General features: G+C 43.8%; 1 protein-coding gene across 5 annotated transcripts in view; it reads left to right on the forward strand.

Moving 5' to 3' along the window:
- The window catches only part of LOC126351531 (leucine-rich repeat-containing protein 15-like), a 269,906-nt gene that overhangs the window by 213,593 nt on the left and 33,722 nt on the right, over positions 1 to 22,591 (forward strand). The window contains exon 1 of one of the 5 annotated variants that reach the window (XM_050002614.1): positions 3,525 to 3,831. The exons of 2 other annotated variants lie outside the window; for them this stretch is intronic. The gene's annotated coding sequence lies outside the window, so the exon portion shown is untranslated. Of the gene's footprint in view, positions 1 to 3,524; positions 3,983 to 22,591 lie in introns of those variants that run through there. 2 more of the 5 variants (XM_050002612.1, XM_050002613.1) reach the window with 2 other exon arrangements.

Genomic DNA, 22,591 nt, shown 5'->3' on the forward strand with positions numbered 1-22,591 from the left:
CCGGCTGTTCACGCAACTTATGATTCAAATCATCTACGCAGACAGCATCTATCCTACATTATACCTACTTCAGTAATGAAATTGTTTAATATAAAGCAAATTGATGGCTTTTGGAATTCGTAGATTCGCACATTTTATATCATTAAAACACTCAATTCCTATCAGTCAAAGCCACAGACAAGTTTATGACAACGGAAGTAATATGAGATTGTCTTATAAAGGAGCTCAGACATATTTTCTTCACTGGAACCCTCTTGCAAAATTGTCGATTTGTACTTTTGTAGCCTTATTTTGAAGTATTTGCAGCTGAGAGTTATCATGAAACAGATACTTTTTTCGGAGTGGCTCAGCCCTTATGAGACCAAATGAGGAGCTGCTCGAATAAAAAGCAGCGGCATGATCAAGATTTAGCCTACCTACTGGCAGTAACAGCAGGAGGGACTGGCAGCATGCTGATCACATGTCCTACGAACACAGATAGCTCCTCGTACTGCCTTCTAAGCAGCAGTCGGTCAGACGGGTCAGGCCTATGGCCTAACCCGTGGACGGTTTTTATGTTTTTACAAATTATGTTGGACATTGTTAGCGTTTCCTCTTTCTTTTCTCAAGCCGGTGTTACGAAATGCGACCCAGCACAGCTACAACAGGAGCTCATATAGCTGCAGGCCTTCTGGTTGTTACATCCAGTCTAGGGAATTGCCTTGTTGATTCATTGCGTGACGAACGCTCAGAAAAAATTACCTTAACTGTCTATTGTGTCTCTCCACTGTGACTCATCACTCGGTACGCGACGGCACGCAAACGCAACTGTATCTGACGATTACGTAGGCACGCGCGGTGGGGTTTGCCTGGTGTTACTCAACGCGGTGACGAACGTGCAGATTCTACGCACCAGCTGATGCCAGGATGTAACTTTTCCGCGCTGATGCGACGCCTCCTTGTTGGCAAACGGACGTAGTAGTTGCCTCGAAAGCGCTAATTAAGTTCTGCGAGGACGGAAAAAGGAATGGAAACACTGTGCTTCTCAGACGATTACCATTCATTGCGACATTGTATTTAGAGGCTCTGTGCGCAACAGACCTTAAGCGACTTGTAAGAAATTGTTGTGGCAAATAGGACAATTTTTGTACGCTCTTAGCTAGAGCGTCTGTTACGTACACAGCAGTGTGATCTTGTGAACCGAATAACAGCCCTGCTAATATTAGGAATGGGTGGTAAATAACAGAAAAGCAGCGTCACATAATACAACCGAGATCGAAAATCTATTTAACTGAGAAGTTCGTAGAAGGTAGAGAGGGGGATGGGGAGGAGCCGTCCACATCCACGAATGAGGCACAAGAGTTTCGTGAACGTAATTTCTGGATAGGGGCGCTCCATGTCTGTGGATGATGATGGTTGGTTTGTGGGGCGCTCAACTGCGCGGTCAACAGCGCCCGTAAGAAGTCCCAATATTTACACAGTCCAATCTATACACTTTCAAGAATGGTGATGAAATGATGAGGAGAACACAAACACCTAATCCCCGGGCAGAGAAAATGTCTGTGAAGATAACGTATTGTACGGTAAGTATAATCGCCATTGAAGACTGTAAAAGTAAAATTGTGGAGGGTGATCAGTACGTTACGGAGCGTCGAAGAGGAGGTCCTCAGAGACGGAGCATATGCTCAGAGTCGACAGAAATGGGAAGAAAGTCGGCCGTATCCTTAACAAAGGGTTTCAACTGCAGTTCTTGCGACTACCAGATCATTGTCCTAAGCATCCTGCTCGCTACGATATAAAGAATTCATAGATAAAAACTATAGTCAAAGAGCAATCAGTTTACTGCTAGACATAGGAGGATACTGCAAAAGAATTTTCCCTCCAGTAAGAAGAGCACTGCCGCGAATGTGCCTGCCTGAATGTAACATACGAGGGCCTTTCAGTGAGTAATGCGCACATTTTTTTCTGAAAGCAGGTTGATTTTATTCAGAAGTCCAATACAACATATTATTCTCCACTCTTTTGACTGAAAAACACTATTTTTCAACATAATCTCCGTTCAATACGACCGCCGTACGCCACTTCATTGGTAGGGGCTGCATGCCCTCATGATACCACTCTACTGGCCGACATCAGAGCCATTGCTGCATCAGTAACCTGCCCATTATCCACCTACTGATTCCCCTGGAGTGCATCCTCCATTGAGATAAACAGTTGGAAGTAGGAAGATGCGAGATCCGGGCTGTACGGTGGATGGGCAAGAACAGTTCGATGAAGTTTTGTCACCTCCTCTCGAGTGGGCAGATTTGTATGAAGCCTTGTTTTGTCATGGAGAAATTTGGTTTCATTTTTGTGGCACTTCGAATAAGAGTGTCCACACGTTCCAATATTGCAGGAGTGACAGCTGGGTGCGGCCGACCAGCACGCGAGAGGTCGGACAGGTTAGCTCGACCTTGTTGCGATGATGACAGACGTCTCGCCCACCGACTCACCGTGCTTTTGTTCAGTGCCAGGTCTCCGTAGACTTTTCAAAGAGCCTGTGATTATCTGAGGTGCTCTAGTTTCCCGCTAAAAGAGACTCAATGACAGCTCTCTGCTTGGAATGTACCTCCGTTACAGACGCCATTTTGAAGGCTACGTATAGCGCCATCACCTATCAAAACTGCATGAAACTACATAGGCTGAAGCCGAAACATTACACAATGTCACACAAAATACTCCGCGTTTTTTCAACCGAAGTTAACTGAGAAAAAAAGTGTGTTGCCTAATTATTGAAAGCCAGTAGTACGTATAGAGAACTTAACAGCAACCAAAACATTGCAAGGGAACTACATAAACAAAATGCTGATAGCTAGAACAGCAATTGCCTTCTTCTTCTAGACGAGATGAATGCAAATATGTAGTATCACTACTGCAAGAGGCAAGAAGTATGGAGTAACTGCTTCTGGAAACAAATTTAAGAACAATCTAAGATACCTGTTCAGATTGTCTCCTAAATTGATTAAGAATTGTAGAGGACCTATAAGACTACCTTGGGAAACCCTGATATAACGTTAAATTTTACTGGATGTTTTCTGGCCAGTTACTACGAACTGCAACCTCTCTGGCAGGGAATCACGAATGCAACCGCACAACTGAAACGATACTCCACAGGCACTCAGTTTGATCTGAAGCCACTTCTGAGGTACGGTGTGAAAAGCCTTTCGGAAATCTAGAAACATGAAACTAGCTTGACGTCTCCTGTCGAAGACATTCATTATTTCGTGTGAATAAAGAGCCAGCTGTGTGGTTCACAAGAATTATATTTTCTGAGCCAGTGTTATACTTCTTCTTCTTATAATGTTCGAACGCAATATATTGTCACACTGTGTAGGTAAATAAGCTACAGGGGATTCGGACAGTTTTGGCTGTCAAAATTAGAAGATCGTTCGGACTGTTTTGTCCAGAAGAGCGAGCCTCGAGCGCCAGTGTGGGAAGGCTGGAGGCAGCCACGCCGCCGTGACGTCGGCCGCCAGCTCACTGCGTGGTGTCACGTGGTACGAGTCATGTCCGCGACGCCGCCGCCCGCCTCTCACGGCGAACCAGTTGGCGCTGCGAACGCATAGCGACGGTCGCGGCCGCAGCCGCTGCTACCGACACTTCCAGCTGATTTCGAGCCTCACTGTGCCGTACCCCCGTCGCTCCAAGCGGGACATCCAGTGCCGAAGCCGTTTGTGATCTCAGCCGATAGAAAGTGTCAGTATGAGTGCTGTGGACTGAAAGCCGGGTATCGAAGAAGCTCCGCCGCCAGCGAAAAGGAACGGGAAGAGGGAAGGACGAGAAGTGCAAGGAGCGGAGCCACTACCTACTTAGGTACGTTGCAGCACGGTGTTGCCATGTAGGACGGGCTTGCCCTAAGCTGTGCGATGAACTGCAGTTTGCCCGGAGTACACTACCAGGTGAACTTCGCGCTACAGTGCACTACGCTACTTATCTGAGACTCTTTGCTTGTATTCTACTGACTGTAAGTAGCAGCTGCCTTTCGAACTATCTGCGTGTTAGCTGTTAATCTAGTCAGGCATGTAGTATTCCTCAATAGTGGCAGGCAGAGGTCAGTGAGAAAGTGTTGTTCAGTCTTTCGTTGCTCAAGGCGAGCCAGATAACCAGTGTCACGAAAAACCTTATTCACGGCCAATCAGTTGTTAGCTATCTGTTGCCGTCAAATGGACCATTGCATTTTAGAAAAGAATTAATAATTTCTACAAATGTGGAGGTACCATAAAAACAAAACTATACAACGGTCTTAGTCCCGACATAAGCAGTAACTCGTGTAACATTTGGAGTGTCAATACCCAATCCTTGGACACATATCTAGAATATTTTCAAATTTGGTTTATTTCTGAACGATGCTAGAACCAAATATAGAAGACATATACCTGAAGATGAGATATTAAACCCTGAAACTCACTGTACGAATTTATTGCGTAAACTTTGGTTACAATGTATAACTTACAGGACTAATTTAAACCTCATCTCAAATGTATTTGTTTTCAAAGTAATATGGGCGTAGATTTCAGTTCTCGAAAGTGTGTAGAGATGCAGTTATTGGAGATATGTGTTTGACAAATAAGTGCTACTACATAGTAGTCTCTAGCGGTGAAATAATTATGTCTATCTGTTTAGCGATTATCTATGTGCTTATTGTTGAAAAGACCACACTCAGTCGTACGGATAGATCTCAGTATTTTTAAGTATAACTTCTATTTCTGTACTCGTATTACTTCGTTCTGCATCATTTCTAAATTTGTTATTCAGTGGTACGTATTTCTTATTTCGGAAAGTGACCTATTTATCAAGAAAAGAAAGTGGCTCGGATGTCGAAATTATAATTTTAATACCTGCGAAGAGGCTCTGCCAAGTTATTTGAACAACAGTCGTTTACTAATAGCGACAAGAGGTTCTGAGATAAATGGTCAGGATGTAGCCGTAGAATCACTTGCAATACCTGTCTTAATTTACTGAGTTCGTCACATATTGACATATTTCGCAACACATCGAGTTGTTGTGCTTGTAGTTTATAAACAAGGAGCAAACCAAAATAACCAAAATAACTTTCAGTGGATCACCTTTCTTCGACAAAAAACAGCTTCTGTCCCAAAGTCCGTTTATGGAGCAATTGTAAGTCTTTTGAAAGAGACATGGTTTTGCAGTGTATAGTGCAGACTAAACCCACTGCACAATATTAAACTGAATTCATTTCTTTCTCATTATTAAGACTGCGTTACAACGAGTAAATTACCAACGTACTCTTTAGGTTATCATTGTTACAGCACACTGCAACAGTTGACCCTACAAATATCATTGTACTTGTTTATGCAGGAGACCAACAATTGGTTCCCATGTTTGCGCGGCGCCAGTGGAAGCTGAAGGTCACCTGCCTCTTTATGCTGCACATCGGGCACCCAGTTCCACTTCATTGCATGCATGCAAATACAGTTCTGAGGGTTGAAACTTTACGTTTCATTAAGGTAGCGTCGATTATTTCGTAATATTCACATTTTTTACGGGTACATGTAACATCTTGCAGTGTACTCATTGTAGCAAATCGTCCGAAGTGGTGTTTATGAAAGGCTTTAGTAGTATTGTCGTCTGTTTGTTCACATAGAAGAAGCTGGTAGCTAACAGGTAAAATAATCGACACATAAAAGGCTGGCTTGACCTCTGCAGTAAAATGGAAGAAAATTAGGGCTTAATATCATGTAGAAAACGACGTCATTAGAAAAAGAAGAAAAGATTAGTGGTTAACATTTTCTCGACGGTGGATTTATTTGAGACTAAGCACAAGCTCGTACTGGGTAAGGATGGGTATGGAAATCACCTGTGTCCTTTCTGAAGGTATCATTCTGGCATTTGCCTAAAGTATACCTCAGAAAACTTACATCTGAATGAGTGATGGGGGAATTGAAATTGTCTTCTCCCGAATGTGACACCAGTGTCTTAATCACTCTGCCACCTTCGTCGGTCGAGGTCGTTAGGGACAGAGCACAACGGATTGGTGTGGATGGCGCACGAAAAACGCCAGAAGACTTTGCAGTGGAATCTTCCAAGCACTCAACTTAATCGTTTTAGGGAGCCCACTGAAAAGGTGAATCAGGATGGGTGGATGAGAATTTGAACCCCGTTTCTCTTGAACGCGATTCCAGTACCAACCATTACGTCACATTGCTCGTTACCTCTTTGTATGGTGAGGTAGTTAATGTACGCTTTCTTCAAAACAAGCAGTCAAATTACAGCTGTAGCCGAACAAGGCCTGAAAATGTGAAACTGCTTCTTACATTATACTACTGCGTTCATGATTAGACATCCTACGTAATGTGAAAATGGCGCTTTCTCATTTCGTCATCTCACTTTTCTTTATCGATAATCCTGGAATGTCACTCATGTAGGTCAACTGTTGTGCTGTGTATGACAATATGAATTGCATTAAACATATGGAATTAGCATGATAACACTTTCTATATGATATATTACGATAAATATAACGACTAAGCTTTTTTTCTCATAGTATGCAACAGATGTAACAGTAGAAGTGGAAAATAATGAAACGAGAGATAGTAAAAATCTAATCGAGGATGCAGTAAGTTATAATTTCTAATTTATAACGGCATGCAGTCATGGACTGTGCGGCTGGTCCCGGCGGAGGTTCGAGTCCTCCCTCGGGCATGGGTGTGTGTGTTTGTCCTTAGGATAACTTAGGTTAAGTAGTGTGTAAGCTTAGGGACTGATGACCTTTGCAGTTAAGTCCCATAAGATTTCACACGCACTTTTTTTACAACGGCAAATAATTGCAGTGTTTATAAGTCTTACCGAAGTAAATTACTTCAAGAATATCGCTGATTACTTTATAACAGAAAAAAAACCTGGTCAACTTGGAATTAAGACGTCTGAGAAAGAAAATTTTTTTTATGGTTGGTGAAGTTGTTACTGTAACGTTCTTCAAGCTTTGCTGTATGCCCCATCTTAGGATGTAGTAAGGATTACGTAACGAACAGTGATTTGTTAAGGATTCTGTTATTGAAAATATTGTCATTTGCCATGTGCATTTCACCGCAAGGTAGATTAGAAGGCATGGAAGTATTGTGATAGATTCGATCCTGCGGTCTCCATCTGTTCTGCTTACATTTGCCGTCGACCTCGAGAGTCACTGGAGGTCGCTCCAGAACACAACGCGAATAAACGCACGCCAGCTTGCTGGCCACAGCGGAAGCAAGCCGACTCGCCATTTTAGAACATGTGAACTGCGTTACGCAACTCTTTGTTGGGTCCCGACTGCATTCGGAACTGATTCCTACCGACAGCATTTCTGTGTGGCAACTCTGCCATTTTGCGTCCTATACTATGACTTCCACTTCTTGTGCCCATCAAAATGTTCATTCGGCGTGATAATAAATTATGCGCAATCCGTTAGACGCGATTAGATGGGTGATAACTACAAGCGAAATGCGCTGGTTCAAACCTTCAGTACATTTATTCTGTTAATCAATATACCATATATCGCCGACACTACTTGAAATCATTCCGCTGCCTAATACCAGCTACGAATAAAGCAAAGAGAAAGTAATCTCACGCGCATGTCCAGATTGTTGTTACAGATTGTGAAATATACATTTTCATTCACTTATGAAAATTAGATAATACAGTCGTTGAAGACTACTTTAAGGTTTGCTGCAATAAAAATTATAATGCTGGAGTATCTTCCAGTCTAGACGACAGATTCAATAATATTGACCTGTCAGTTACCGAATTTACTAAGATTACAGTCTGACTTTGTGTCAGAGCTAAAATGTGGTACGTGGCAATCAATTTCATAGATATTGTCGCCTTTGATACCACCGAATAAAAATGAAGAGGAAATTGTACTTTTTGTAAGACCTGACATCGTGGGGTGACAGAGATCGCCGAGTAAAACCATGAGAAAATATCACAAATCACAAGAGTTTTCTGATGGTTTTGAACAGTGATAGCCATACTACCTTACGAGCCGACAGCGGCTTGACCACAAGCCCAGGGAGCAGGACCTGTGAAGAGGAAACGAATCTCTATATGCGAGACAATCTGTTGGGGAGCAGAGCGTGTTAACACTGCACAGACACGAACACGGAGCAAAAACAATGTGACCAGCACAATCGAATAAGCAAGCAGACGGAAAACAGAGCATGACACGAGGCAAAAGCCACGTCTGAGGTAACTGATGTCTAAGAACTTCTGGGCTAAGTCTATTCCACCAGCAAGTAAAAACCTGGATCAGTGGTTCTGCCCATGCAACGCCTCACGCACTCCCTGCATGACAACATACTGCACTATTCCACTGTCATATCCACGCCAGCTCTTGTGCATTCATATTGTTATCCGCTGGTAGGGAAACTAAATACCTTCCCCCTGAAAAGGCCACGTAAGGCCAAAAAGATTAGGTTTGTTCTGCGACCACCGGCGCAAAATCTGAGAGGGCGTGAGATTACCCAGTAGATGACCGAACATCGAGGGAGACAACAAGGATGCATCTGGCTCCGCTGGAGGAGTAGAAGATTGCACAGGCTGGGGTAGCAGTTGGTCTCCTGAAATTGGTGGGGATGAGGTCTCGTCTAGTGGTGAGTGGGGAAATGATGACACCAGTTTGAATTACATGTGGTTGTCGTGGGAGCTATCCCTACTTGTACCGTATTCTGTGGAAAGATAGGACGACAGACGGCGCGGTGTGAGCTGCAGCAAGTTAGCACGCTGCTGCAGTTGGGAACGTCTCACTGGAACAATGTTGTGACGAGCCCCATCACCCAACTGGATTGGAGAGAGCAGCGCCAAAGGTCCAGCACGTCGCATACGCAAATGAATGGAACGATAGATCAGGTGCCTCCAGCCAACATCTACCGCAATCGAACGCCAACCTCTGTGGCTCATTGACATCCAGCAGCACCCCTGCCGGAAGACCATTCCGAATGGCAGCCCTGTTAGAAAAACCCGGCGGGCCATGATAGTCCTGGACATTCGACTTGGGATGCAATGGATCTGAAACTCTCCTTGGGTGGCATTCACCGCAAAGACCCCGCTTGACTGCACGTGTTAACCAACATTGCACAGTATGTGGCAAGAAAACTAGACAGCGCACCATCACGTGACAAGGTAGATATGGACTTTTTTAAATTTCGGTTTAACTGTTTGCATGAGTCGCTCAACCTCTGAGTTAGATTCAGGCTGCACCAGGGTTTAGTCAAATGCTGGACACCATTATGAATGAAAAAAAATCTGTTTATACCCATAACACCAGTTACTGGAGGCATTGGTGCAGGGAGTGCCGTCAACAGCAAAACTGCTTGACAGCAAGTGAAAAGCTGCACTCACATTATGGGAGACATTTTGGCCACATACTGGAAATCTGACAATGCACCAACCCACCACCACTCACATACTTCTCAAAGAAAGGGCCCACAAAGTCGATGTATTCCATGACCAGCAGGTGCTCTGGACCTGAACGAGGGGAAAACTGATGCAACGGTGCAGCCTGGTTCTGTGCACAGGTTGCACAAGCTCGCAGAAGATGTTGAATATTGCAATCAAACGCTGGGTAGTACACTTGACGCTGCAACAAAGTCTTCAGCAACTGTAGTATTCGAGGATGCAATTCTGGAGAGATGACTACTCGACAGTTTTGTTCCGCCATGGGTAGCGTGATCCCTGAACACCGTTGAGCCCCAAAGCACAACAGACATGCACCACACCACTTGGGCTGTCCAATCCTCATTGCCAGTTTTGTATTTGCACAACCATAACAGTGCCATGATACCATCACTGTCAAGACAAAATATTAACATACTACCTGTCATAGGCTTGGCTACAATCCTGGGGAGTTGAACTTGGGAAGAGGGAGAAACTAGACATGCAAGTCGATCTACGGGGGAGCATATTATCCAAACACCGCATAGAGACGAGCTTGAAGCAAACGCAATGCGATCATTGTGGGCAAGTGAGTGATTAAGCACACAGAAAACAGAGCACTATGTGAGGCGAAGGCCAGACACATAGTTTGTCTGCAAAAGAACTGGGCGAGGCCTATTGGCGCAGGCAAGTAGACACCTGTGTCACTGGCTCTCCCCACACAACGCCTCACATATGCACGACAGCGTTCGGCACTATTCTGCTGTGGTACCCACGCCAGCTCATCTGCATCCATCTTGATACTGTAGTATGGGGGTGCTACTATACCTCTGTAGAGGAATTGTTAACAGAAATCAAACTGATGTTATAAATAACAACCACACAACTACATAAACGATATTTTCTTACCCCGCCTCTTTTTTGTACATATGGTTGCTGATGTGCGGATATGTGGTGGAGATAATACAAATTTGAATCCTGCCGACAAAAGGAAGTTTCAGTGCTCGCACTGAGGCAGTAAGAGGAGGACAGATAGATGATTAATCTCTGTACAATATCTCATGAAGTGGGAGCACGTGACTCTTTTTATGATGACCTGTCAGCTGAATGGGAACTTTAAGCTCTGAGGTCACTTTTCTTCGGATGAGATTTTTTAATCATGTTACAACTCATTACAAATATAAACTCGAATATACAGAAAAGTCCCGATTTTTTAAACAATGATGTAGTATTGTTTTACATTGTCTAAATTGGTACAATAATTACAGCTAAAGAATCATGACACATAAACTACAGACAAAATAGAGTATAAAAGGAACTCAGCAGTGTTTGGGAACAAACACCTGGAGATTAGAGAGTTTGTACATCTACAACTAATACACCATATTTCATATATACATATCGTATAAAACAAAAAAGGCTTTGCGTATTTCAGGGTATTTATGACACAATAAAACATGAGCTCTTGTTGAAAGGGGTACGTCAGTTTTACAAGGTTTTGTAGTAAGCGGTTTTACTGTGCTTTGAAAAAGCCACTGGCAAGCAGCAAGTGGTGTACATCTCCTTCTTCTTTCTTCTGACGGTCATAGTAAAGATTAGGTCGATGCGTATCCTTTCTAAGCGGGAAGGAGTTGAGTAGTGGTTTGTGTGCATAGGTAAGGTACCAAGTCCATTATCCGCTTCTCTCATACCCGAAATTTTGGATACCACGGGGAAGTTGGATTGCAGCATGTTATTGATCTTGACGGCAGATGCAAAGGTGCCAATTCTCTGCCCATTCTTCGGCGGCCAGTTGCCTTATTCATAACTTGAAATCGAACGATAGTAGAATGACGTTCATTACGTGGCCAGAGACATTTGCCTCCTTCGCTGATTGATTGACCTTATCATTGTAAACCAATCCTACATCAACTGGGACCCATGGAAACGAGAGTCCCATATTTCTCGTTTAATTTCCAGTGTTTGAATACGTATTTTATTGCTTCACATTGGGTTTTCAGTAGATTGCAATACAAATTTTCAGTCTAATACCCAGACTATCAGCAGATTCTGGAACCGCACTTAATCTGAGAACAGCTCAAATCGCTACAGTTTCCGCAGTAAAAACCGAACAGTGTGGGGGCAGACGAAATTGCTTGGGATAGTGCTGCTTGAGGATAGGAAACGCACGTCGTACTCCTGAAGCCTCTTGATATCGAGAGCTATCAGTATCTACATGATTAACGCGCGGCCAATAAATATTTATGTAAACATTAAAATTGAACTGAACTGCGGAATCCCATGTAGATGTTGTTCCAACAAGAATGGGATAAGTGCGACTCGCTTTCACTGTCAACAAGACGTACATAACGCTACACTTCACACGCAGTCATAATAGTTAACTGTTATCATTCAGGCACACGTCTGCCGCATCCGATATGCAATTCACCGAAATGGTTCTTGGTTCAAATGGTTCAAATGGTTCTGAGCACTATGGGACTCAACTGCTGTGGTCATTAATCCCCTAGAACTTAGAACTACTTAAAACTAATTAACCTAAAGACATCACACACATCCATGCCCGAGGCAGGATTCGAACCTGCGACCGTATCAGTCGCACGGTTCTGGACTGCGCGCCTAGAACCGCGAGACCACCGCGGCCGGCTGGTTCTTGGTATGAAGGCATACTCAATGATCCGTACGTAAAACAATTAAATAAGCAAGGGTTTTATAAAGGTATCATGGCCTTAGGAAGGACTGTAATGGAATTAATGAGACACCTGATATGTTTGTTACTATGTAAATTGGTGGTAGAGGGGGATAAAGGAAAGGAAAGAGAAGGAACTAATGATATCAGCTGCATCAGGACTTTACACGGAAGCAGTGGCAATGAGTGAAAATGTCTGTCGGGCTCCTGCTTACTAGGCAGTTCTGTTAACCACTGTGCTACCTGGACACAATAAAAAATGGGCAGCCAGACTCGGCACGCTCCCTGGCCTTCTCTCACTTCCATGTTGCGCCACTTATCCACAGTCCCCGTCAATGTCGTCCACGCTCATTAGTTTTGGATTCCCACTGGACGGCGAATGTAAATGTGCATCTGCACTGCAGGTTGTGGATTCGTATTCCATTGGGACAAATCAGTTATATGCGAAAGAACAGACACCACACATCCATATAAATGTTTGTTATTGCCTGTAATGATGCTTCTATCAAGGTACACAGCTAATTTGTATTGATTTATATGCGTGGCAGGACCATTTACATAGGGACTGTAAGGAATAAACTTCTCTTTTATCCTATAAAGCAGCACAGTGTAGTCCAACATTGTCTTACTGAAATGCATATACATAACCAACTCTACCTCTAGCATGCAATACTCACTTTTGCTCTAATGGCAGGAGCGGCACATTGTGGCATGGAATCAATGAACCACCTAAAGCATTTCAGGGAAGGGAACAGGCAGTGTGGAAGGGAGGAGAGGGTGATCCTGTTCCTTGACCAATCAAATGCTGCCCAAAAAACATTATGCGAATTCGTTGATTCGTGGCTCCAAGGTTCATACTTCTCTTAAGTGGTGTTCCGAATGTGCTCAGTACAACTGAAGCATAGTGATCTGTAAACAGACTGTTCATAGAATTTTCTTCAAATATGTCTGACAGTTCTGAAGCAAAGGGATAGTGTAATGTATTTTTGAAGATACGCATCATTTTTGGGATGCTATAACGAACGAACAGGTGCACACGTTTGGACAGTACGTTCGTTCTGTGTCGTTTGTGGATGACACTGAGGGTGACAGAGGCCTCATTTCATCCGATGTGAGCATCACTCACACAAGAAGAATTCCATCACTAGTCTGAAGATGCCTTTATAGCAAGGGGACTTCATAACCTCTAGTGACTTAAGACATACACTAGTCGATCAAAAGTATGCGGACATCCCCTGTGTGAATTGGCCACTAAATCTCACGAGAAGCTGACCTGCCAGTATAAAAGGAAACGCGGAATATTGTGTTGCCTGGCAGAGAAGCAGTAACAGTAGAATGAGTCAGTCAAAACAGCTAAATGACTTCTAACGTGGACTAGTTATTTACGTCACCTGAGAAACAAATCCATCAAAGCCACCCTTTCAAAACTGCCAAAGTCGACTGTTGGTGATGTGACTGAGAAATGGAAACGCGAAGGAACAGCCGCAGCTAAACAGATACCAGGCGGACCTCACGTACTAAAGGACAGTAACTGTTCTGCATTGCGGAGCATAGCTATAAAAAATCGCGAAACATCAGCGGAAGGAATCACTCTTGCATTCCAGGGCGCTGCAAGGAATCTAGTTAGTACTATGACTGTATGTAGCCTGCCCAGATTTCCAGCCTGAACACAGTGGATCATACACTACTGGCCATTAAAATTGTTACACCAAGAAGAAATGCAGATGATAAACGGATATTTATTGGATAAATATATTATACTAGAACTGACATGCGATTACATTTTCACGCAATTTGGGTGCATAGATCCTGAGAAATCAGTACCCAGAACAACCACCTCTGGCCGAAATAACGGCCTTGATACGCCTGGGCATTGAGTCAAACAGAGCTTGGATGGCGTGTACAGGTACAGCTGCCCATGCAGCTTCAATGCGATACCATAGTTCATCAAGAGTAGAGACTGGCGTATTGTGACGAGCCAGTTGCTTTGTCACCATTGACCAGACGTTTTCAATTGGAGAGAGATTTGGAGAATGTGCTGGCCTGGGCAGCAAAGGAACATTTTCTGTATCAAGAAAGGCCCGTTCAGAACCTACAACGTGCGGTCGTGCATAATCCTGCTGAAATGTAGGATTTCGCAGGGATCGAATGAACGGTAGAGCCACGGGTCGTAACACATCTGCAATGTAACGTCCACTGCTCAAAGCGCCGTCAGTGCGAATAAGAGGTGACCTAGACGTGTAAACGCCGGGTGATACGCCAGTATGGCGATAACGAATACACGCTTCCAATGTGCGTTCACCGCAATGTCGCCAAACACGGATGCGACCATCATGATGCTGTAAACAGAACCTGGATTCATGCGAAAAAATGACGTTTTGCCATTCGTGCACCCAGATTCGGCGTTGAGTACACCATCGCATGCGCTCCTGTCTGTGATACAGCGTCAATGGTAACCACAGCCATGGTCTCCGAGCTGATAGTCCATGCTGCTGCAAACGTCGTCGAACTGTTCGTGCAGATGGTTGTTGTCTTGCAAACGTCCCCATCTGTTGACTGAAGGATCGAGACGTGGCTGCACGATCCGTTACAGCCATGCGGATAAGATGCCTATCAGCTCGACTGCTAGTGATACGAGGCCGTTGGGATCCAGCACGGCGTTCCGTATTACCCTCCTGGATCTCGACCAATGCGAGCAGCAATGTCGCGATACGATAAACCGCAATCGCGATAGGCTACAATATGACATTTATCAAAGTCAGAAACGTGATGGTACGCATTTCTCCTCCTTACACGAGGCATCAAAACAACGTTTCACCAGGTAACGCCGGTCAACTGCTGTTTGTGCTTGAGAAATCGGTTGGAAACTTTCATCGTGTCAACACGTTGTAGATCGACCACCGGCGCCATCCTTGTGTGAATGCTCTGAAAAGCTAATCATTTGCATATCTCAGCATCTTATTCCTGTCGGTTAAATTTCGCGTCTGCACACGTCATCTTCGTGGTGTAGCAATTTTAGCGGCCAGTAGTGTAGTTGGCACTCTTTAGAACGTCGACTTTGGTCCAGACCCCAAAGTCCATCATGTTGTTGTTGTTGTTGTCTTCAGTCCTGAGACTGGTTTGATGCAGCTCTCCATGCTACTCTATCCTGTGCAAGCTGCTTCATCTCCCAGTACCTACTGCAACCTACATCCTTCTGAATCTGCTTAGTGTACTCATCTCTCGGTCTCCCTCTACGATTTTTACCCTCCACGCTGCCCTCCAATGCTAAATTTGTGATCCCTTGATGCCTCAAAACATGTCCTACCAACCGATCCCTTCTTCTAGTCAAGTTGTGCCACAAAATTCTCTTCTCCCCAATCCTATTCAATACCTCCTCATTAGTTACGTGCTCTATCCACCTTATCTTCAGTATTCTTCTGTAGCACCACGTTTCGAAAGCTTCTATTCTCTTCTTGTCCAAACTAGTTATCGTCCATGTTTCACTTCCATACATGGCTACACTCCAAACAAATACTTTCAGAAACGACTTCCTGATACATAAATCTATATTCGATGTTAACAAATTTCTCTTCTTCAGAAACGCTTTCCTTGCCATTGCCAGTCTACATTTTATATCCTCTCTACTTCGACCATCATCAGTTATTTTACTTCCTAAATAGCAAAACTCCTTTACTACTTTAAGTGTCTCATTTCCTAATCTAATTCCCTCAGCATCACCCGATTTAATTTGACTACATTCCATTATCCTCGTTTTGCTTTTGTTAATGTTCATCTTATATCCTCCTTTCAAGACACTGTCCATTCCGTTCAGCTGCTCTTCCAAGTCCTTTGCCGTCTCTGACAGAATTACAATGTCATCGGCGAACCTCAAAGTTTTCACTTCGTCTCCATGAATTCCATCATACCTTCTCTTATTTCGGCTTTTGAGGAAGAATGGGCTGCCACTCCTTCAGACATTCAGACACGTCGTTGAAAGTGTCCCCACCAGAGTTCAAACCGTCAGAAAAGCGAAGGATGGACACATCCCATATTAATGCCAACTAATAGGTGTCAGGATACTTTTGATCAAATATTATACACTAATCCTGCCAATGCCATGTACCAACGTACACCGTGACTAATCAGTCAAACCGACTTGTCGCTTTGCTTTGAGCTTACAATGAACGTTACTGCAGCTGTGCTACTCTCTTTGTCGTGTGAAGTGCTTTGAGCCGAGGTTCTCTTCTGGGATTGTGGCTTCTATACTCTACTGCGAGCTGGTGGTTCTGAGCGGTCTGGCTGCTCACCAGCTGTCGTTGTCCAGTAGCCAGTTTGTAAATGATTCTCTGAACTATAGCGTAGTCATGTGCAGTTGCAATCCATTTTAGTTGACAGGGACTTCTGTCAGCAATGCGTTGTTGCCAATGACAGGTTGACACTAATAGTGACTGTAGTTTCCCCAAAACGAGGCATTCGCACTACTCATTTTTTCTCTTCCTTTCTCTTCTTTTTCTAAATCAGAAATAAGTAGTTCATACATAATTTTTTGCTATCCAAGGAAATGTTATTTGTATGACATATTTTAGCTTTACAGATGATAGGCTGTAATTATGAAGAATAAATCAAAAATAAATAATAACCATGGTGGCAGTTGTTAAGCCCAGCGCCTGCACGACCTCAGAGATTGAACGACCATTTCGTCGGGCACTAAATCGCTGCCAGCAATGAAATGCGCTGATATCGCCCCAGAAATGTGATAACGAAGTTTCAGAACTCTTTACAGCTTTTACGAGGTAACTAACTGCTGGAAACAATCACAGTTTGCAGCAGTAGTGAGCGTTAATGATACTTGCATCTCTCTGTATCTCTTCTACATCCCTAGAAGTTGTTTTTTTTATTTTTTATTGAATGAACAATTGGGTTGTCAATTCATATATTCGTTTCTTTTGCAGGTTTCGCTTAGTGTGGAGTAGTCTTCGTCATTGTAGACCCTCCTTTTTGAGCAAGGCCGGGCTCACTGGAAGAATAATACTATCTTGAGGTACTTTTATGTTAAGCTTTGTTTATCATACTTGGATCGTAAAGATTCTGCTACTCGATCGAACGTTCCAAGTGACAGGCTCGGCCTACTTGAACCGTTTTAATTGCACCACCTACTATATTTTTTCACATGCCGAACAGCTGCACGGAGGCCAGATCCGTCCCCAAAAGGCAATGTTTAGCATAATACAGGTATCACGGTAAGACGACAAAGATTACGAAGACGGTTATAACGCAAATCGCAGAAGTAACAAGTGTTATCAGCAGAATGTAAGAGAGGTGAAATAAAATTGCTCGGGTACACACTCGTGTCAGCACACAGTACTACAAGAAAATATTATACACAATAGACACACCTGCTAGATAAAGTTGGATGGTACAATGACTTGTTTCTGGTTGCTAGAAAATCAGCTGATCATTATTAATTTTTAAGGAAGTGTACTATGGATTTTCGTTTGACAATAAAATATGGGAATGGAATAGTTGTTCAGGTTAATAATATTGTCGTTAACACAGTTGACTGCGGCACACGCATTGATGGACGTTCACCGCCAGACGTGACTACGGCACCCGGCTGCCTCTTGGCGTTCAACGTGTTAACGCTGAACAGAATCTACACTGTCAAGTCACATTATGGTGACCACCTGTCAAAAAGTTGAATAAAGACCATTTGCAATGCGAACCGGCACGAGACGTACCGGAAGAGTGTTAATGAGGTTCTGGAAGGTACTGACGGATGTGGAGCCATGTTGTGGCCAGTTGCACTAGTTTTCTCTGTTGCGAAGCCATGGAGCGCAGAACCCAATCAAAGTGGTGGTCTCTCAGAATTTCCAATAGGTTTTAATCCTGAAAGTTTAGTGGCCAGGGGATTATGGTAGACACATCCTGGTGCTCTTCGAAACTCGCACGTACACTGCGAGGTTTGTGACGTGCTGCATTGTACTACTGAGGAAAAACACTCTGCATCTAGGGGTGGACGGGGATAGGAATGGTGCGAATGCACTGCAAATTAAGCAAACATCCCGTGGACTAGCGCCATCACGGAGGCGGCCAGCCTCAAACGCATGAACCAGCGAATTAACAACTGGCGCCCAGGTGAACCTTTAGTTCCGATGCTCAAGTTAAATTCCAGCCCAAGTCTCTACCTTCTTTCATTTAGAGAAGATAGAGTATTGTGAAACAGGATGAATCTTTCCAAAACATCCTGTATAAGGTACACATGGTCGACATCTGGATAAGCCCGTCCGACTTGTCTGACAGCTGCAGATCGACTTTTCCATTTGCCTCTTAACATTTTTTTTACATACATTTACCCATAAGGTCATAGCGTTTACTTACTAAAGTGGTTTGAAAAGCTTTTGCAGTGCAGTGTACGCTACCTGACAATTGCTAAGGAACAGAGACACTGTTGGTCAGGAATAATCACAGATAATGTTGGACGAGGTGAAACACTGTATGTACGTTATGGAGATTGCGTGATAGATTTATAACGAAAAATAATACATATTTAATCCATTAACAAAGGAGGATAACAGAAATAAATAACGTTCATGTTTGCACAGTTGAGACTCCCAATATAAAGGGTGGTATCCGAATCTCAGTAAGGAATATCCACCACCACCAGGTCATTAATGCATATTTTGCACGTGTTATTCATGCTGGCTACCAAACTGTTCAGGAATCCTCGAGGGATATTGTCCCACTCCTCTCTCAAGGCACTTCTCTCTTCTTGCACAGCCGACCTCGGTGGCTGAGCGGTTCTAGGCGCTTCGGTCCGGAACCGTGCGACTGCTACGGTCGCAGGTTCGAATCCTGCCTCGGGCAGGGATGTGTGTGATGTCCTTAGGTTAGTGAGGTTTAAGTAGTTCTAAGTTCTAGGGGACTGATGATCACAGATATTAAGTCCCATAGTGCTCAGAGCCATTTTTTGAACCTTCTTGCACGGTTCGCCAAGCCCATCCCAGGCAAGCTCAATAGAGTTTAGGTTCGGAGAATAAACAGCCCATTCCATATATTCAATGTTTTCACTTTGCAAAGTGTCCGATACCTCAGTGGTTTTGAGTGGGCGAGCCTTGTATCCATTAACAAAAAATCGGGACGTACCGTATTCCTAAATGGATGGAAGGATCCACAGTAATCTCCCTGCAGTACTGCTGTGCTGTAACGATACCTCCGGGAAAGGCACGCGGCGAGGTTCGTGTATTGTGCATAATGCTTGCCCACGCCATAAAGCCTAGGCCATATCGCTAACGTTGATGAACATTGTGACGTGTTTCGCATTCCTCTGTCTCTCCACACCAACTGGTGGCCAGAACCACTTGCCACAGTGAGGAGGGATTCGCCGGAGAACTTCACTCTGGGCCCCTCTTCCTGCTCCAAACCAACGAAATCTTTCTCGTCGATGGCGTAACTGAAGTGGTATGCGTTTAATAGGCTTACGAGCTTATAAACCAGCCTGTTTTAATCGCCGCGAAATGGTACTAGCAGAGACATGAAAACCGGAAATGGTGGCAAGTTCTGCTGCGATCTGCCTACGAGTGAAATGTCTGTTCCTTTTCGCCACTAGGGACACATATCGACTCTCTTGTAGTGTGGTGGTCTGTCTAGAACCACCACCTTCAATGGCCTTTTTAAATCTCCAGACGAAATTTTTGAACACACCCATTACTGCGGCTGCAGTAGAAACTCTTTGACCGTCTTCAAGGCCGTCTAATCTGCACTTCCACAATCGTAAGAAGTAATATGATGTCTTATAGACATTTTCCCGTACCACAAGCAATATCGCACTGATCGATTCCAGAAAAACCCTTGTCAGACACCGTACGGCACGAACTGTTGAATTCCCACTGAGCGCTTGTGCACAGGCTTCGCAGCTGTTTACACGTCCCGCCCTCTTCATTTCTTTTTACTGTCACTGCTCTGGTGCCCCGTAGCAATGTTGTTTGTTCCGCAGAAACTGGCAGTTGTTCCTTAGCAAGTGTCAGTTATTGGCAAGCAATGTGGTAGTGTCTGTAGCTTAATTCAATGATTAGAGACCACTGACCATCACGGAAATACTGATGGATGCATCTGTTTTTAATTGTAGTAAGGCATCTCACATTCATGGAGGGCACAGGAAAGATGGGCAAGTAATCAAATAGGACGGAATTACGATTTTGGTTATTACACATTGTTTGCCTAGTCACAAGATCCACATCAAAGTGTAGAAGTATTGGTCACGCAGTGTACATTTTCGTCTCGGCTGTGAACATTTGCTTTCACTATTCTGCTGTTCTTGTGGAGATGCGAATGATTGATCCAGAACGCTCCTCGGCCCTGATATCTTTGCCCTGGGCTCGTTGTCCCGTGAGAAGGATGATTAGTGTTAGCGGACCCGGGCAAGACTGTTTCGGAACGCGCATCGCTCATACTGCTTTTTAGTTGCTGTTGAAAAACTGACTAACCTTGGCGAATATCGGTCCGCTGCTGAGATATCCGTCCATGATACCGGCACCTGGTGCCTTTTGCCAGTCAAAGCACACTTGGCGCAGACCAGCGCGGTTTCGAAGGCCGTTACTGCCAATGTTCTTCACATACATCAGAATGAAAATCACAGACAGCGGATTTCCAATTTATTTAATGTGTACCTCCATATATAAAGAGCCTTTCCTCACTAGAAATCATGATTAGTTGCGAAATAATACTTAATTTTGCATCCATATCTACATTAAGTGTAACTTATTGACTATTGTAGGCACCATTAAACCGCGGAGACGTAAGCTAGTTGTTTTCGGACAAAAACAGAGAAAAAATCTGTTCTGATGGTCGACGAGACTCAACATTTCCGCTCTAATGTTATGAGCTGTGTACAGGACACAGTTGTACAAAGCTCGGTCGAAAAGTACAGTAGTTCGGTAATATTAACTATTAGGAAAATGGAGTTTTGTTGATAGAAGCATTTTTTGGCTATAAGGAACTATCACACCGTACAGAATCCACCTCATTCATTGCACTGCAACATTTTTATTTCCATGACATGACTGTGCTTTCGTAAACCCTTGGAGTCTGGTCATTGTATCGCTTATTCAACATACAGTGAGCACATTTCCGCATTAGAACTATAAGATATCAGTCGCTCAAACCCGACAATGTGTGGAACGTGTGATTCCACTGTTATCATAATTTACCTAATTTCTCAACTGAAGTATGTACACCATGTGATCCCGCCTCATGTTGACACCTCTTTAAGGTACAGCAGGGCTATTCCGCTCATTTCAGTTCTAACCTACATAAAATAACATGAAACTTTCGAAAAATCTCTCAATGCGAAACAGTTATGGTATTTTAATTGCGAATACATTTCAGTTCACAAAAGGTCGAAGTTCGTTTACAACTGGCTCACCTGGCTCTCAGCACTATGGGACTTAACAGTTATGGTCATCAGTCCCCTAGAACTTAGAACTACTGAAACCTAACTAACCTAAGGACATCACACAACACCCAGCCATCACGAGGCAGAGAAAATCACTGACCCCGCCGGGAATCGAACCCGGGAACCCGGGCGTGGGAAGCGAGAACGAGATGCGGTTCGTTTACATTTACAAAGTTTGAAAAAGGCAGAAACCACAATGTATAAAAAGCGGAGGGCCTATTTCATCCAGCCAAGAGGTTATTCCTCCCAGATTATTTCAGCGTCCAAGTCACAAGCATTCATCAAATGTAAACATTTTTCGCCCTTTTGCAGCCAGTCACACTTCGTGAAATAACGTAGCATAGTATTGGCACTTTATCCAGAGAAGCTACCTGTAACACTTGTTACTGCTTGTTTTCAAATCTTCCTCCGACCGTGGAGCACTTGGTGATGATGATGATGATGATTTGTTTGTGGTGCGCTCAAATGCAAAGTCATCAGCTCCCGTACAAAGTCGCAATTTTTTCACAGTCCAATTTTTACACAGTACGATCGAGCCACTTGTCACGAGCGATGATGATGATGATGAAATGACGAGGATAACACAAACACCCAGTCCCCGGGCATAGAAGATCCCCAAACCGGTCGGCAATCAAACCCGGGGCCCCGTCATGCAGAGGCAGCAACGAGCCACTAGACCACGAACTGCGGACTGCAAAGCGCTTGGATTTTTCCTTCTGCATGTATGGACCATCTGAAACGAAACCACGACGACGTGTTCTCTAGAATTTCGGAGTAAAATACCAATTAAACTAATAATTTAACTGAGTGGAAGTAGCCAATTGTGTACGGGGCGGAAAACACTCCATATGCAGACATTTCGAAAGACGCTGCAAATCAGACCTTTGCCTAAAAAGCCAGTAACATTTGTTGATAAACACACTGCATAACCTTTGTTCTTATACAACCAACAATAAGAATTTAAAATTTCACGTTATTCTGCATGGCATACCTTAATCTGTTTGGCTGAATCATTTAACTATGGCAATAAGCCTTCACAATTAGCTTACCTCTAGAGTTTGTTTTTCTGTCCTGTCACTAACGTC

Source organism: Schistocerca gregaria, chromosome 1, assembly GCF_023897955.1.
Source record: "Schistocerca gregaria isolate iqSchGreg1 chromosome 1, iqSchGreg1.2, whole genome shotgun sequence".
Taxonomy (NCBI): domain Eukaryota; kingdom Metazoa; phylum Arthropoda; class Insecta; order Orthoptera; family Acrididae; genus Schistocerca; species Schistocerca gregaria.